Source organism: Cavia porcellus, unplaced genomic scaffold, assembly GCF_034190915.1.
Source record: "Cavia porcellus strain 051 isolate PalLab524CR breed Dunkin Hartley unplaced genomic scaffold, mCavPor4.1 scaffold_33, whole genome shotgun sequence".
NCBI classification, from domain to species: Eukaryota; Metazoa; Chordata; class Mammalia; order Rodentia; family Caviidae; genus Cavia; species Cavia porcellus.
This window is the reverse complement of record NW_026947516.1, coordinates 13,651,013-13,670,196: the sequence shown is the minus strand read 5'-3', so window position 1 is coordinate 13,670,196 and position 19,184 is coordinate 13,651,013. Positions and strand designations below refer to the sequence as shown.

The window sequence follows — 19,184 nt, the reverse complement described above, 5'->3', positions numbered from 1 at the left end:
GACAAAACCATGAGATTTGTCTCCAGGAAAGAAGTCTTAGTTTTCTTATCTATCAAATAGGATAACAGTTTCTACCTCACAGACTTCCCCTTGACTTTCTTAGAAAAATTCCTTTACTCTGACTACTTCTATTTCATGCTCCCTCCACAACAGTGGTATAATTACATATGACTAATGGAAGCTGTGGAAGGACATGCCAAAGCTGTGCTTTTGGGTGGAACATCAAAATTCTGGTTTTTGTTGCCAGGCGTGGTGGCACATGCTTGCAATCCCAGCACTGGGGCCTGCAAAAGGAGAATCGCTGTGAGTTCCATGCCAGTCTGAACTACTGAGTGAGTTCAAGACCAGCCTGAACTAAAAAGTGAGACATTGTTTCTAAAAATAAATCCTGGTTTTTGTCATCCTTTCATTAAGCAAATATGATTTTTGTTGGTTTGTTTCATTTTCTGGCAAATATACTTTAATCACCTGGTTCCTAAAAGGCTTTGTGTGATGGGCTGGTTTTTAACCTGGGTTGTCAGACGGTCTAAATCATCTTATTTCAGAGATATCCTGACTCTCTTTGAGGCTTTCTTTCCTCTAAAATAAGAAGAGTAATACACCCTCTACATTGTTTTTAGAAATGATGAGATAATGAATGAGGAGCCATTTTTGAAATTATAAATTGGTAAGTATTTTCATTCAATTTCCCTAAACACTTTTTCAGGAAGAGCTTGGTGTATAACCTCATGAATCAAGTATTGCCTAAACTTTATTACTAGACTACCACATTTAATGAACAAGTAGATAGAACAATTTTATATTCAATCTCAAATTGTATAAAGGATGACAGAGAAATTAAGGTCACTTCATTAATATGCTGTTCTTGGATTTCTAAATTCAAAAAGCTTTTGTGTGCTGTATCTACTTAAACTGACTTTTTATAACTTTACTGAAACATAGTTTCCTCATAAGGTCATCTGAAAACCTTTTGTGGATCTGTTTGCTGATACACTCAGTTGTTAAATAATGTACCTGGATATAATCCAAATAGCTTTTAATTCTCTTTAGGGTTGGAACATCACAAAATAATATATCTCTAAAGGCCAGAGGCTGTAGTGATTGATTTATTTCTCTCTTTTATATTCTAGGTTTAGCTTTTAAAAAATGGATAGATATTGTTTTCAACAGTAAATTTTGATCCTTGATACTAAACAGAACTCTCAAAACAGGTTTTTTTTTTCTGTTTTGAAATTACAACTAATCAAGGAACTCTGAATGCATAATACTGCTGGTTGCTCAGTAAACCCTTGTGGAAGACTAAAACTGACACACAGACTTGATTTTCGGCCACTTTGCAGTAAGCCTTTAGAAAATCAAGCTTGATGAGAGCACCATGAAAGAAAAGAAGCAAAGGCAGATCCCTGATGAGACATCCAATAGAGAGGGACCAAGAGCAGATTGCTTGTGATGGCAGTCAATTCCAAAAGCCAGTAGAGCCATAAGTTTAAAGGGCTGAACAACCTGAGAAAGTTTTGAGGGGAAAACATCTGGAACTATAAAACATCCTTCAAGAGTAAGGCTGAAACACTGACACTGGAACCCAGAAAGTGTGCTACTGCTAGACGGTAACTGGGGGGCAGGGGTGGCAGTTAGTACTGACCCCAGCATAAGAAAGGAATAATAGAAGCAAAAGTTGTTAAGAAAGACAGGCAGAAAAAGGAAAAGAAAAGCACATATTGCTAAATCAAGTCAGTACTACTTAGAAAATGTGTGTGTGTGTGTGTGTGTGTGTGTGTGTGTGTGTGTGTGTGTGTGTTGGAATGAAAATTCCAGATTCTCAGTAATATTTCTTGGAAGTCTGGAGTAGGTTGTCAGCTGGGACTATAAATGGAAGTCAAACTGTCTTGTTTCAGAAGACAGGTTTAGATTATATTGACTAGGTTTAGATTATATTAGACAAAAGATATTATATTATTATACTTATAGTATACTTTTAAAGATAAAGGGAACAGAAGACAATAAAAATGGGATGTATAGCTTCAAACAATAAAAAAGAAAAAAGAAAATTCATCTGGTTCAACAGAAATCAGAAAATGAAAAACATAAATATTAAAAACAAAGAAAAGATATAAGACATTAATACAAACAGTTCCATGTCAGTAATAGATACAAATCAGCTAAATTCACCAAGTAAAATAAATATATCTGAATATTTTTAAATTATCTAGTTGTTCTGTATTCTGACAAAAATAATTCTCTCTTAATTTTAAATATCTAACTCTATAACCACTATAATCAACCATCCAAGGTAATAAAACTACAAACAAAAACACTTTAAATAGCAAATATTTAATGACCAAGATTTTTATTATCTAATACATGGTTAAAGAAAAATAAATACTATAAAATATTTAGAATTTCACTATAATCAAGGCCATTCCATACCTAAATTTGTATGATGAGCTTAAATATTTGTCTTTTAAAAAGGAGAAAGGAACTGAATATAAATTAGCCAGCTGATCAATTCAGAAAGTCAGAAAATGCCAAATGAAACAAGAGAGAGAACATGAAATATAAAAAGAGAAGTAAAAACTGGTGAAAACAACTAAATAAAACTGCTACAGATTTGCACAATGAAACTAACATCAAGTTAGTTAACTATGAAAGCCTAATGAAATAAATAGATCTCTAGAAAGAAAAGGCAGAAAACAAAGATAAACATTAAAATAAAAGACATAATCATAGATTCCCTAGTGATTTTGGAAACAAAAGAACACTGTAATAATTTTAACTAACACTTTAAAAATCTCAACAATATAGTTGTACAGAGAAATCAATAACTAAAAGCCTAAATAGATCAATAATCTTGACTACATCAAAAAAACAACTGGGCCAATGTTCCAAGTTCATACAAAAACTTTTACTAGGTTTGGTGATTTTACTAGAGATTTCAACTAAACTTCCAGTAGACAGATTCTTATTTTAAAATGCTGTCTGTATACTGGCAAGAGATGTCTGCCCTACTGTCTCACTTCAAGAAGCTAAAAGAACCACAAAAATAAAATCAGAGCATAATAACACAGGAACAAAAAGACCCAACTTATTTATAAACTCAGATATACAGATAATCCTCACGACAGCATACATAGCATTTACTAGCATTTAACATCTGTTCATCATCAAAATTTATAGCTAACCAGAAAAGGAAACTTCTTAAGTTAAAGTGTACCTACTAAAAATGTACAGAAAACAACCCCCTTAGTTGTTAAATTTAAGTTTCATTTCAGTGAAAATCCAGAAATAGCTGAAAATATCTGCTGCTAGAATATATTTAACACTTTACTAGAAATTCCAGCTAACACAATAACTTTAGAAAAATAACAAGGTTTTAGGGTTGTAAGAATGGGAGAATAATTTCCATTATTTCTAATCACCACACAATTAGGACTTCATGAAAAATTCAACGAGTGGCTAATAGCAAGATTAACACAACAATCAAATACCACATTTGACAGTTAGAGTATATAATACAAAATAACTTCCAATTACAATAGCAGAAATACCTATGAATATGTTGGCATGAAACTTATGAAAGTGTATGTCATGAAGAAACCATACATGAGGAGTTAAATACAAACAAAAGTACAAAATGTTATCGATAGAAATAAATGTTCTGAATAACTGCGGCAGGGCACTCCCTTCAGGATGAGCAGAACCTCCTTATAAATGGGTCAAGTCTTCTCAAAGTTTATTTTCACTAACTCATACAAAATCAGAAATTTTTGCTAGCTAAAATATCGATAGGTGATATCGACGTGTGTGTAGTGGTGAAATAATAAGGTCAGCTTTTACTAACCCTAAGTTCATGTGTAAAATTCCATACCTGTACCAAAAAAGTATGAATGCTTGAACCTTGTGTATTTTCCCAACATCCATTGTGTCTTCCCTTCTCTGAAAAGCCGTCACAGGATTAGAGATTCACCTCAGCACCAAGCATGGGCCTGCATGGCCAAAGCAGCCAAGCCCATCTCACTTCTCCTCCCTATAGGTGGCTTCAGAAGCCAAAATTGAGCCATACAAAGTATGGTGTACTTGTGCCCACAGAAGCTGGTTCAGAAGAGGACGTGGGACATACTAAACTTTAAGCCAAGAAGACAGGTGAGGAAGTTTCCTGGAAGCCTCTGGAAGAGTAATATTATACCTGGGGAATACCAGACATGCATTGTCTTCCTTTGCTGTTTTCTGGCACGGTTGTATAGACTAAACTGTGTCTTGCTTTTGATATCAGAGTGAGGAGAAGGCCTACACTGAGAGACAACAGAGCCGAGACCATCGTGGGAATGCAGGTAGTCACTCAGTCACCGGAATAAGCCAATCCTGAGGCCTTTAATGTTAGTATATGAAACTCATAATTTGATAAAGCTGTAATCACAGATACAAGGAGAGTTACATATTCACCAAAAGTTTCCTTATAGCACTATTTACCACAGGCCCTTTAAAATGAGAGTCAATTTAAGCAAGTTAAAGTACAAATACAGAAAGAAGTCAGCCATATGCAGAAGCAATAGTGTCAGTGCAGAGAAGACCTAAAGAGTAGAAGTCCCCCGGAAATTAGACAGCTTCTCTACTAGTCCCACCTTCCAGCTCATCTCATGTACTATCTCACTCTACATCTGAGCTCTCTGCTTCTGAGCAAGCTATATTTTATCACTTCCATGCTTTTTAACAGACTTGTTCTAGTCTGCTGACTAGAAAAGCCCTTACTCTTTCTTTTCTCCCTCTATAAAGCCCTACTTAGTCTTGAAAAGTCACATGATACTTTCACCCTGTTTGCAAATATTTCCCTAAGGTTTCCTTTTCTAAACTCCTGTTTAGGACTGACATCAACTAGTTGGCAGCTGAAGACGTATTGCAAAGAAGTCTTCCACTTCTGCTGAGATACTTCCACTTCTGCTGAGTCTTCTACTACTGCTGAGATACTTCACTGCTTCTTAACTTCTCAAATATTTGTTGTCTTTCCAAATAGATTATTAGTAATGTGGGGTCACAATGCAAATCATACTTTCATGGCACTGAACACAATAATTTTGTAGAAAATACTGTGGATTGAACTGGATTTCTGGATCATGTGTCTGGAATCATCAATGTGTCTTTCTGTTTAATATCTCCAGCTCCAATCTCTGGCTACCTTTAACTTGTTTTTAAATTGCACAACCTGCCCATTCTCCTTTCACACTTTAACTCAGAGGCTGGAGATATGAATTTTGACCAGCCTCTGAGAGGCATCAAAAAGCCAATTCAATTGTCATGCTTTCCTTGGAAATCATTTGTAACCTCGAGGCACTGTTGTATCCAAGGTAGAGCAAAATGACAATTGCTGGGCTATATTTATAGCTTAATCCTAACCATCTCCATTCCATGTCAGCAGAAATAGATTGCTTTTTGCTCTTCACTGTTCTGTTGTGTTCTACCTGTGACTTTGTTTACAAAAACAAACTCCAAGATACTCTGTTGCGTTCCTGAAATTCTACTCAGTTGTGCAGCACTGACTTTAAAACTGACAACTATCATAGCTCAAACATTAAGCCATAAGAACTTTAACAGATGACTTAGAGTGTTAAAATATATTCATAACTCAGGGGCATACCTTGAAATCTTCCCTTCAGAAACATTGTTATCATTAACTTCTATGCCTCAAATTCCACAGCAGGAAAATGGGCTTCATTTTCTTTATATAGACCTGTAGTTAATAGTACTCAGGAGTTAGCTAAAATCAGAGCTTGACCAGACTAAAATCCAAATTTTTAAAACCCTACTTAATCACAAGGTGCTCATCAACAACCAAGCAATTCAAGGTGAGATTAAATGATTTAAAAGATTAAAGTTTCACTTATAAAATCTCTATATTAAAATGTGCTTTATTGAATAAGTATATACTTGGTTATATTTTTATCAAAATTGATTAACTTTCTGATTCGGAAACAAAAGAATGAGTATAGTGATATATCAAAAAGAAAAAAAACGCTTTTATTTAAAGAGAAAATATTAGCTAGAAACTAAAATATTTGTGCACTCTTTTCATTTATAATAAATAGCACTTCTTTTGATTTCTACTTTACCCCATCCTTCTTTTCCCTGTCTACTATTTGTTTACACAAACTGTTACTCTAGCACAATGGTTCTCAACTAGAGACTACTTTGCCACCCAGGAATATTTGTCAAAGTCTGAAGACAGTTTTGATTGTTGTGACTGGGCTACCAATTGATATCTATTGTGTAACAGCTGAGGATGTTGTGAAACATTCTAAAATGCACAGGACAACCACCACCCTGCTCCTAACCTCCTTGCTGGGCACAAGAGAGAAGTATCCTGTTCCAATTCCTATAATTTCAAAGTTTAGAAATGTTATTTGGCACCGTGGAATGTAGACAATCCCATCTAATAGAAATCAATTAAATTTAAATGTATGTCGAGTGTTAAATATATACAAAATATAAAACCAGGAGAGGGTATCAAAATAGAATAGTGCATATATTTTTCTGTGTGAAAACCAAAGGTAGCTTTGTATCTAAGCCTGAAATAAAGAACACTAAAAGGCATGCAATAAACTTAGATAAACTATTTTAAACAAATTTGAAAATACTGAATTGATTACATAATATACAACACTACAGCAAGAAAAGAATGATGAACAGTTAATTCATGAAACAAAAAAATACAAATGACATATTCTTAAAGATAGTGCTTTTTTGTGTTTAAAAAGAATTTGTGTGAGCCAGAATAAAAACTACTTCCAAAGAGGGAATAGTCTTAATATATGAGGTGAAAAATTATATAGTCGAAATTGTCAACTATGGAGTTTATAAGAGATGATTTTGTGTAAAACCACCTTATATAATAATCCTTAAATATGCTAAGACATAAGAACCTCTGAATGAGGATAAAAGAGCATCTATAATGACTAAGCAGGCATTTGAGACAACCATTAAATCAACCAACAAATGAAAATGGATGGAAAATTGTCAACTGTTTCTATTTACCTACTGGGTTCATTCTGTATTGTTTTGATTAAATATTAATGTGATCTTAATGCATGTTACTTTCATGAGGTAATCAATTGACAGGCTTCAATCTACATCTTACTTGAGCAGATTTGAAGTCAGGTATTATTCAAGTTGTTGAAGAGAACATGACCTCCTATTTCCTCTATTTATTGAAACTCTGCCATCAGATGTTAGGCACATGCTGTTTGACACTCGTCTCATGATTCATTTATATTTATATGGAATACATTGCAGTTTTGCTTGTACAGTTTTCTCTATGTCTTTTTCTCCTAGATTACTTGAGAGCAAAGAACACATTTCATTCACATATGTATTCATAAAGTCTCCCAAATTGCTTGGCACTTGGTGGGTTTTCACTAAATGTTTGCATAATTGAACAAATGAATAGATCAAGGACACATTTTTAAAAGCTAAAATAGAAAACTATGTTCCCCTTAAATATAATATTTAAGATACAATTTGATTTGTAACTAAAGAATATTGAATCTCTTCTTCCAATTTGAATATAAATACTCCTCTGAATCCTGAATGTTACCAAAATTTTAGTCTTGAAAACAAATAGCAGCAGTCAAATGCATTAGAAGATGATTTTTATCTTAAAAAAGACTTCAGTGAAGTCATTTTCTCCCTGAAGTCAAAGTTATATACATATGAGAGATGTTATAAAATAACACTTAACAAAGTTAAAGATAAATCAGAAAAGCTGCATATAAATTAATTGGCCACAAAAGCATATGAACACTCAAGTAATAAATCATTAATGAAACAGAGAGTTTAGCACCAACTTAAGCCCTGGTAGGACTGACCAGCATGTGGTCCACCTTTTTTTTTAAATAAAGATGAATTGCTTTTTGCCACACACAAAATATGTAATACAGTCAATGTACATGAGTGATTATTCTTTATTTTTGTATTTTTACTGTAACAGCTTTAAAAGTGGGGAAAAAGTTACAGGTTGCAGGTTGGACCTGGCTGAATTATCATATAATTTCAAACCACAATTTTGCAGCTGCTAGTGAAACTGCCATTGGCATCAGAAAAAGAAGCAGAAGTTGGCATTGGCACAAAGATTGCCAGGGTCTTTTGGAGAGCTGTGATTCAAAAGAAATATTCATCCAGTAATTAAGCATATATTAATTGAACACGTATAAGGTGGGAACTCTACCATTATTAAGGATTCACAGAAAGATGATGTCTTTACCTCAAATTTTCTCTATCTGGTTTGGGAGACTTGATGAAACAGTCTTGGTAGTAAAGAGAAATCAAGGCTAACTTCTAAGAGTTAAGGCCAATCAGGCCATGAAACTTGGAAGATGTATAGGCATCTTCTCCCTAAAGTCACATTCAGTAAGGGTGTCAATGGATGCATCAGGTTTTGGGAATGGAAAATGATTTGATATGGAAAGAACATAGAATTAATTATAATGGAATTCTGGAAAACAAAATGGTAAGAAGAAAAAAAATCGCTTGATTTTGTTCATCATTTTACTCTATTACAGCAATTTATCCCTGCAAGGCAAAACTATTATGGACACAGAAGAACATGATACACAAAGGGCGTTAGAGTCAATTTTTCAAGATGGAGAAGAGATACTGCTTTTGAAGCTATAAAAGAAACAGACGACAATCTTCATCATCTCTGGGAAAACTATATTACAGATTTCAGAAATGAATTGGAGAAAGACCACAGGAACTCTGTAGAGAGGAAAAAGGTCAAAGCTAGGTGTTTTGGGTGAAGAGGTGGGGTGCTGAGAGAAGTAGGCATTGCACCCTGCAGAACCCCAGACAACAGGGACACTCAGAGGTGCCAGCTACAGTGGAAGAAAGAGGAAAGCTGCAGATTGGAATAAGGGACTTCCTTAATTAGTGGAAAGGCCCTTTTCACCTAGGCTACATCCCTACTGAGCATAGTGGAACAAGCATCCTCCTCAAGCAAAGCAGATACCAAGAGGTTTTTCCACCGAAGAACCTAAAACTGAAGCACAGAAGCTACAGACATTTCTGATAGAGAAGCCACAGGGCAATGAGAATACAAGGCTTATGTGGAAGCCTGCATACTGGACAGGGAGGTCTCTGTGGCCATTCTCTAACCATTTCCAGAAAGATGCCCCCAGGCTTATCAGCTGCCTTCTTCAAGTAGGCAGCAGGCAGAGGTACTTCCTACTGAAAAGTACTCACGTCAGAGAAAACAGCTGCAGATGGTAACATCTGCTGTCTTCAGTGAAATGGCTGACCTTCCACCCAGTCACCTAGCAATAGACTCTATCCATCCACTAATCTTGTACACAGCACCTGCTTCTAATCCCTTTTCTACTTCTTTTTAACATGAGCAGACAGAAAAGGAACACATGGCATTTGGGTAAGAACTCCAATTGAAAGGTTAGGAAAAGGTAGATGAAGGAAAGTATGAAAAAATGACAAGAATGAGAGGATCAAAAGAAATGGACATAAAGGAACAGAAGATAACATCAAAGATATCTCAGAGAGAGGGGAGGTCATGTTACTGCCATGTGTTCTTTCTCTATGATGTACTAGAGCATGCGCTCCATCAAACAGGAGCAGAGTTGTGCAGAAGACAGCATGAGATTCAGGAAAAACAGGTTTCAGCAGTGGCGAAAGACACAAAGGAAATTTAGAGGATGATGATTGCCTTTGAAGGACAGCTTCAGAGTAGGCCTATAAAGAAGACATGTGAGATTGGAACTCGAGGTCGAAAGAATCTAGGACAAAATGTAAACTGATAGACTTGCAGATGTGTTGGACTTGGGAAAATGTGTTGAGAAACATTTTAAGGAACTATTGTACTTATATGCAGGCTTTTCCACATAGTAAAAAAAAAAATAAACAAGTGAAAACTGCACAAAACATCTGTAAAAACAAAACAATTTTTTAAGCAATGAAATCTAACCACACTGATATCTGGCTTAGGAAACAATATTCACAGCATCAAAATAATAACATGGTACATGGATTTTTATAAAACATTTAAATGGGAGATAGGGAAAGCCAGGGAAAAGGCAGCAGTGAACTTTGGATTTATGTCATCGGCCTTTTAGCACAATCAGATTGTTGAAACTAATCACAGGTATTTTTAAAATAACATCTTTTTCCAGAAGGGCCTTCTTTTTGCCATTCATCACTTCCACTGGTGGTTAGGATAGCACCTGGATCTCTGGTGACTTCACCATGTGGGGACAGCAAGCTCTTGGCATTGTCCCATACACTGCTGGCAACATTTTCTGCCTTGTCAGACTAACTTAAAATATGAAATGTTATGCCAAGGAGATAGAATATTCTTAAATACAGAGTGATTCCTAGAGGAGGAATCTCAGCAACCCTTTGAATTAAAAAAAAATAAGGTCTGAGGTACTTAAATATAAGTGAGCATCTATGTATACTCATGTTAATAATAAAAAATATTTTATGTTATACTTATAACATGCAAGGCATTGTCTTAAGCACTTCACATATATTAAGTTAGCTAACCCTTGTCATCCCATCTAAGATGCAAGGACTGTTATACTCATTTTCAGAGGGAATAGGTTCAAAGTTACATAACTTACCTGAGGTTTCACAGCTAGTGACAGAGCCAGGATTCTGAGCCAGTTAAAAACATTAATTTGGGATTGGGGTATAGCTCAGTGGGAGAGGGCTTACCTAGCATGCATGACTCTGAATTCTTCCCCTAACACTGTGAAAGAGACAAAATAAAAGAAAACCCCACAATCTCTACACCAAGAAACTTCAAAGGACTGGGGGCATTTTATTTGAAGTCAAGATTAGAATGCATGCTAGAGAAGCTGAGAGCTGACTTCTGGAAGAGGCTTAATGAGCAATCAGACCTAGCACGTTCCTCAGGTACAAGCATGAATCTGAGATTATGAAGGTCTGACAGCCCCACTTTATCACTCCTTTTGTTTTCCTTGCTCTGTGGTATATTGGCTTCTTCATTTTTGTTTTGTTTGGAGTTGATGTCCATTTTCCTTTTACCGGGTTTTCTCCTTGGGCCTATTAAAGATAAAGAGGTGGGTGGCACACAAAGGTCTTTCCTCTGATTTTAGCTCTTACGGGAAAGAATAAAAAGGTCTTAAAGCAAGAATTAGTTCAAATCAGATCACAAATTTCAGGCACAGGGTTCTCTCTGTATAGTTCTTTTCCACTGCATGGATAATCAGTGGTCAACTGTCAATATGCATCTGTCCCTCAGTCCATTGCATTTCCTGGAGTAGAAGATTCTAGAACCACTGGCACAGTAGTTAGCTATCTTACATATGGGCAACCAGGAACAACCAAATTCATGAGAAGCTATTATCTATTACCTTGTTTCTCTTATATGTCCCTCCTGACACTGAATTAGAATATCTTAACAGAAAGATCCATACTTTTTTCAGAAATAGGAGCAAAACACCCTAGCCTGGAGTCCCAGTATTTCTTAAGAGACAGATACTATCAAAAATGTTTTTTTTTTTTTTGGTTAAATTCCTATCATCTTGTCTTGAAAACCGATACTGTCATGGTTTTGGATTTGTTGTTGTTGTTTGCTTGTCTCTTGCTTTTTGTTGTTTTCTTTTTTCTCTTAAATAAATAAAAAAGAAATAAATCCTAATTGTTATCAATTAAAAGAAAAAGTGTATTTTAAAATAGATGTGCTCAAATGACATTTCTAATTTAAAAAATAACTGGTTAAAAATTTTAATGGTCTAATATGTACAGAAAATCACCTGCTACTGACACATAAAGTTATTTGCTATAAAATGTATCAGATCTCCAGCAGAGAATCACATTGCACTTCCCGAGTATGTATGTGTGTATGTATATATATATATATATATATATATATATATATATATATATTCTTATGTTTATATATATATGTATGTATACACACGATTTTCCTTTTTCTCATGTGATTTACATGGTTGACACCCTCATACATCAAGGCAAAATAAAGTCTAATGGAACTTAACACAGGAGAGAAGGAGTAGAACAATGACACTAAGCAATGTCACTAGAGGAGGAATCTCAGCAACCCTTTGAATTAAAAAAAAATAAGCCAAAATTATACTGAGTACCTGGCTTCCTGGGTTTCTCATCCTCATCATTCATGACACATACACAAAGGGCCAAATGATTCTTCTTGTTGGGAGTTGTGTTATGCATCAGAGGATCCTTGCCCTTGACTCACAGGATGCCAGCAGTTCATACTCACCCTCAGTCGTGACAATTAAAATGTTTCCAGACATTGCTAAGTCTCTTGTTGGGGCAAAATGCCTCCAGTTAAGAACTGCTTTGAGAGATACAAATAGGATAACAGCTGCTATCTGATCAAGAAATTCCTTTTTGTGTGTGTGTGGTTGTGCTGGAGATTGAACCCAGGGTCAAACACTCTGCCACTGAGCTATATGTCTAGACCTTTTTCATTTTGTTTTGATTCAAAAACTCACTAAGCCCTTTTAAGTTTTGAGATGGGGTCTGGCTAAATTGTTAAGGGTAGTTCCAAACTTCTTATCTTCTTGCCTCAGCCTCCGAGTAGCTGAAACTAGGGTCATGTACCACTATACCTGGTTTATTGATTTATGCAGATTTGCTTACCCATAGCATAATATTCATGGGTTCATTAAATAGGGACAAGAAACAAGGTTTGGTAGGCCCAGAATTCTGCAGAAATCTAAGGGACAGTGCTTTTGTACACGTGATTTTTGTTTTATTTTCTCTTGAAAATGAAAAGAACGAACAAAACTACAACTCTTATTGTATGGCAACTTCTTAAAATTTTCAAAATTGTCCTAATAAATGGAGGAGTTCATGAAACACGAATTAATAATGCTAAACAGGTCAAAGTTGGAGTTTCATTGATAAATGTGATGTGGCTTGCAAGATAAAAGCACAAGAAAAAATTAAGCACAAGCAAAAGATTAGTAGATAAGTACATCTAACAAAGAAAGCAGGACTTTAGCTGATTTGTATTTATATTGCCCTCCTGAAGCATAGCAGAACAAGTGACTGATTAGTTAGTTACATGTCATTCAAGGTGCTCAGGAATATTTTTTCCAAGAAATATTTTTACACGTGTATACAATGCATGATGATCAAAACTGGGTAATTAGCATTTCTGTCTCCTTAAACACTTGTCATTTCTTTGTGCTAGGAAGCTTTGAGCTCTTCTAGGAATATTTTTAAAAAGAGAGACTTCACATACTCAACCTTCGACAGAAAGCCTTCATTGGGGAAAACAATCAAAACAGCTTATGAAAGGATATACAGTAAGACTTGTCCTTGAAAAAGTGAAAACATAAAAGTGGCTGTGTCTTGATCCAGTACAAGGGAATTGTAAATTATAAGCTTCATTTGTAATTTGTGTAGCATTTGTCATCAGAGATCTTAGAAAACGTTCAGAAAATTTAAAAAAATTGTTAGGAGCTTTCATATGTTTTCTTGATATGAGGAACATTGATTATTTCCCAGATGGAGAAGAGGGGAACATTGGGAGGACTTCGTGTCAGTGGTTACCGCGCAAGCAACTCTCATTTGAACTCTGAACTTCATATACGCCTTGAACTCATGGTTTAGAATGTGGTTCCTGGACTAGCAGTATCCACTCAGGAGAAATCCAGAAACTCAGGACTCTTCCTTGCCTGGCTAATCAGTATGTACATTTTACTAAGGTCCCAGGGAATAATTATGCTCATTAATGTTTGAGAAGCACTGGTCTCCACAGACCAAGTCTATCATTGAAGACCACATTTTATAGTGCCTTTTGTGGTATCCAAGAGGAATATTTTTGAAAATGTTCTTTTTGTAAAAGCTTCTTGAAACATGGAAAAATATTTTAAAGTAAAGCTCTGATAGTCCAGAAGCAGTGTGTTACATACAACAGGAACAAAAAAGAACTGGAGTAATAGTGACTAAATGAAGTCTTCACTGTAGATGTTCTTGTAAGAAAAGGTATTTTTAATTGGATAGCTAACATGAGGCAACAGAAACCTATCTGAGAAGAAATGTCAAGGACCATACCTTGAGCTTAAGGTGGAATTGGGCTGGGACCAGTTATTGTGTATTATTTTTCACAAGACAAGTTTCAGTTCTTTTACCTAAACATATAAAATGCTGTGATAGAATGCCAATATAACAATGAATAATTAGTTAGAAATTTAGGTTTTGATACATTTTATTTTGAAAGCTGTCTTTCAATCTCTCTTTTTTTTTTTTGATGGTGTCTGGGATTGAACCTAGGACTACCTTTCACATGTCAGTCAAGTTCTCTACCATTCAGCTACATCCCAGCCCTCTGTCTTTTCTTCTAGTCCTTTCCATAAGTAGACAAAAGTTTGTGATCTGACACCACTGGCAAAGGAAGTTTCATTGAGACTTGTCAGTTGTCCCCAGATGCCAAAACAGCTGCCCCAAAATTTTTCATAAAGATGCTGTGTCTAAGTTTAATGAACAAGGTTAAAGAATATGAATAAATAGCAGCCAATTAGCTCTATAAGTGAAAAACTATGCTACCTAATTAAAAGACAGTTATATAAAACTTTCAAAAATATAGTGAAATAAAGCTAATCACTAAACTACAGAAAAAGTCATTTCAGATACATTGGTGGGGTCCTTTTTCATTTGCAGCCTGGTTTGCTCCCACTTGGACAACAATAACACAGTAACAGAAATATATCAAAAAAGTGAAAGCTTATAAGCTTAACGTCCATAATCCTTGTGGTGGCAGCCAGAAACATAATTAAGGAAAAACACTCATTTAAAATTTTCTTCCCTTAAAACCTAATCTCATTTTTCCAAGACCTGAAGGAGAAACTACAATTTAGGGTCAAATTTTGAACAATATTAGTTTATTGCTAATCAGACCCCATGCCTTATCCATAAGAAAATCATGTTCCAACAGCTTTGGGGAATAGGGATTTTTAAGAGGTATTTTGCTTTTGCAAAGCCGGAAAATAATCCTTTCACACAAGGACATCAGGAACACAAGTTATTACCCCTAGACTTTGCTTTTGGAAGCCTACTGAGTTTCCACAGGCAGGATATGAAATACCCAGCTGTCAAGAAAATCCATTTCCTCAAAAGCTAAGCTCAGTCTAAACAAACATGACATATATAGGTCTATTGGTCTTCCTTCCCTCAAGTAAATAAGAGCGCTCACACACACCAAAATGTGGCATCTTTCCTTCCCATTTTGGGCCTATTCTGCCTTTTAAAAGATGCAAGCATAATTCAAAAAACAAAACAAAACAACTGTCACAGTAATTGTTCAGGTCTCTTGACAGTTAATCATCTTCATTAATGATAGATCAAACCCAAAAGCACAATGCTACTTTTAGAGTGAAATTGGAATAACTATTTCCCACTTTTATAAAAACACATCTCTACATTTTTGGGCAGTTAGCTCTGTATTTCTCTTCTTACAAAAATGCAAGTCCTCTTTCAACTCACTCTAGAATCCTCAGGCTCCTCCCTTAGTTGTTAGAGTCTTGCTTATACAGTTCTTAAAGTCATGAATTACTGAGTCTCTACTCTACTCAGACACTTTATTTTCATTATCACTTTTAATTCTTAAAATGACTGTGAAAGCAGGCGTTATTTTCGTAATTTTTCAAATGAATAAACTGGGATGGAAGGAAGCAAATGGACTAAGAGGAAAAGGTGTCCTATTCATGCTTTACACCCCACATGTCAAAGACTATAGTCTATCCGTAGTACCCTACATGATGTCAGTTGCTAGAAGATGGCCAATTAGTATTTGTTAGATTGAACTAACTTGTAGTGTCTTCTTCGGTCAGACGATGAGCTGTAAGTCCTTCAAGAGAGATGGAATATATGAGATACAGGAGCTGGTGGTCATGTGTTCTTTGCTTTTCACAAGGAGCATGACTGGGAACATAATCACTTATAAATCCCATGATTAAGCACCTTAACTTATAATGCTGGAAAAGAAATGCTTTCCAATGCACTGTGATCTCAAGGATTCAAAAGCATTAGACCCTAACTTCAAAGGCTTTATGAAAGTAAAGTCTGATCAGTTGCCCATAAAAGTGGCAAGAGAAAGGATATGGAAGAATGTAAAAGGAATGAGACTAGATAGTAAAAAAATGTGCAAAGCAAGAAGAAAAAACTTTTTTTTTACATTCTCTATGTTTATATCTCCTTATTCTCTTTAGGATGGGCCACGAATTCAGTCTTTCCATGAAAAAAATAGAAAAAAAACCTTTATCTCCATTACAAATATTTTGATTTCTGAGAAATCCAACTTAGCATGGGAGCGCACTATTTCAGATTGCCTAACTACTTACCAGATAATCACTGATTAAAGCAAGTGTCCTATGATACATTTTATAGTTTAATTTGTTCACTGATGTAACAAAATAGCTAAGCAAAAGGATTATTTTTATAATGGTTTTCATAAGTAATGGTCACTTTTAAAATGAAACAAAGAATTAATTCACTTGTTAATTCACTCATCATAGGGCAATATTTTTATTGGCTTTTTGTTTTCCATGCATCACTCTCCTTATATTTAGGAAGAATTTTGTGAGCTATTGTCCTCATCCACTGCCACCCAAGACACAGTCATTTTTCTTATTGCATTCTTGTAACCAGTCACTGAATTTATATCAAAGTCAATCTTAGAATAACTATAAATGCTATTGTGGTAGTCAGCTTGCTGTTCTTGTAATACCTTAGATAATCAATTGCTTAAGTGAAAAGGTTTATTTTGGCTCATGGTTCCAGAAGTTTCAGTCCATGGATAATTTCCCCTATTATTGATTTTGGACTTGTGATGAGGTAGGACATAGTGGTGCAGGTACATGATGGCACAAAGCTGCTCACTTCATGGTAGGTAGAGAGAGAAAGAGAAAGAGGGAGAGGGAGAGAGAGAAAAAATTGTAGGATCCCATAATCCCTCCCACCCTTAGGACAGTCTCATAATTACCTCTGAGGTCTGATCTCCCAGTGACCTTCTCACTGGGCCCCATCTCCCTAAGGCCTCAGCTCCTCTCAATAGTGTTAAGCTGGTGACTCAGACAGCAACCCACAGGCCTTTTGGGAACATTCCACAGTCAGACTATGGCAGCTATATTCTGTAAGCACTGAAGTCATTGCTTTTCTCTACTCAAGCCACTCTGGGATTATTTGACACTTGAAAATTATGAAATACATTCACCTTTAAAGCAAAATATGGGGCTGGGGATAAAGCTCAGCAGCCCAGCACTGTTCTGGCAAGCACGAGGTCATGCTAGCACTAAAAAAAAGATCTATTAAGAAATATATGCATTTCCTCCTTCAATAAAGAGGTCTCAAGGGACTCTGGTTGAGTGACAGAGCTAGAGGCCACTGTGAGGACTCCATAGCAAAAGCAAGAGACTGCTGCCTTCATGCCTTCCTGAAAAACACACGATTCAATATGTGGACTGACAAATGGGGTGCTGCATAGGAGGCAGAAGGCAGAAGGACTTTTCATCTAACAGATTCTACCTTTCTTGTAACATAGAATCAGGAGGCAGGAGAAGACAAAGGTTGGAAATTTAAAAAGCATAGGGAATATTTGAGCACAAGTCATCCATTCTTATTAAGAAATACAAGCAATAAGGTTTCTGTGGATAAATAGACTTCATTATTTCACACATCAAAAAAGGTATGTCTGGTGTTAGAGAAATTGCGAGCCTTGTGGGAAACTGAAATTGAGGTAGAAATATGTCAGAAGATGCAACAAAATTACATGCACCACCTTTTTCTTTCTAGAGACAAGCTGAAGAAGTGGTGGTTATTTTCCACCTGTCAGCTAGCAATAATGGTACTATCACAGTGTGCAGCAAGAGTGTCACATGATTACATCTGGGTTCAGCAGCAGCTTTCTTCTCTGCATATCTCAGCCCTGTCACATGGAAACAAATACTGTTTACAAGCGGAAACGAGGATGGATGCTCCAATCCATGAGTCACCAGCTCCACTTACAATAAACCTCGGTCACCCAATTTCTGCTTTTTCCTGCACCAGTCAAAAGTTCGTCAGACTTCTCCACAATGATAATCAGGGAATCAGAGGCAACAGCTAAAAGGACAGCTGCAGTGACTGGTGTAAAATTACTTCTCAATTCCTTTTGGAGTGTATCTGAATTTGAACATATGTTATTCTGAAAGGGTAACCTCACCTTTTCCGTGCCATGAGCCTCTTTGCCAGTGTTGATAAAACCTATGGATCTCAGAACAATGTTTTCAAGCAAGTAAAATAAACATGCACAGAAAAAGTAAAATAAATTATACAGCAAAAAGGTTATCAACATGCTTTTAAAACCAAATATGTAATATAGAAATAAGTGTGATTCTTGATTAATACACTGGCTAGAACGACCTAACAATATTTTGAAGTGTTACTAATGTCACATGTGCCTAGTATGGTAGGGTCTCCTGGTGAGACAAACAGTAGCTTCCAGGTTAAGGAGAAGGCCAACCTATACAAAATAAGTAGAACACCATGAAGAAATATTGGAGTATATACATGCTAGGAAACATGAAAGAGTGTTAGCAACTACAGCAGACACTATGTAATGGTTGATACACTGTGCCAAATTGGGAAATTTAGAAGTACAACTAAGGGACTAGCAGGGAGCTACGGTCCTCACTTTGTAACCATCTTTGTCCTGTACACGAGGAGGGCACAGTAGATGGTGTAAGTGCTACATCCCCCAGGCGGTACAGCCTGCTTAAAATATAAGGGAGGGAAAGAGGCATGCTCTCTCCACTTTGCTCTTGTTACTTTTGCTGTCTATTGCCCTCTTGAATTCTTGACCCTCACCTTGTCACCCTGCCTTGCAGTCAGCTGATTTTGGAATGAAACTTCCACAGACTGTGAACTAAATAAACCTTTCCTCCTTTAACTTTGGGTGCTGAGTATTTTGTCCTAGCAGTGAGAGAAAAGTATAACTAAGGTACACTATACGTGAGCAGCATTGGGTCTTGAAACTGTTACACTTATCAGTGAATTAAAGCAAAATATTTCCACCAAGTGTCGATAGTTGCTAAAAGAGATTAAGCAAAAATAAGAAAAAAGTTAAAAATTTTTTTTCTAGTGTTCTAACAATAAAATATTTTTTATTTAAAAATAAAGATCTACAAAATGCATGGTATAAC

General features: G+C 35.8%; 1 protein-coding gene across 7 annotated transcripts in view; it reads right to left on the bottom strand.

Annotated features, from left to right (window-relative positions):
* Frmpd4 (FERM and PDZ domain containing 4) overlaps nucleotides 1–19,184 on the bottom strand; it is a 938,443-nt gene that overhangs the window by 263,660 nt on the left and 655,599 nt on the right. The gene's annotated exons all lie outside the window — the stretch shown is intronic.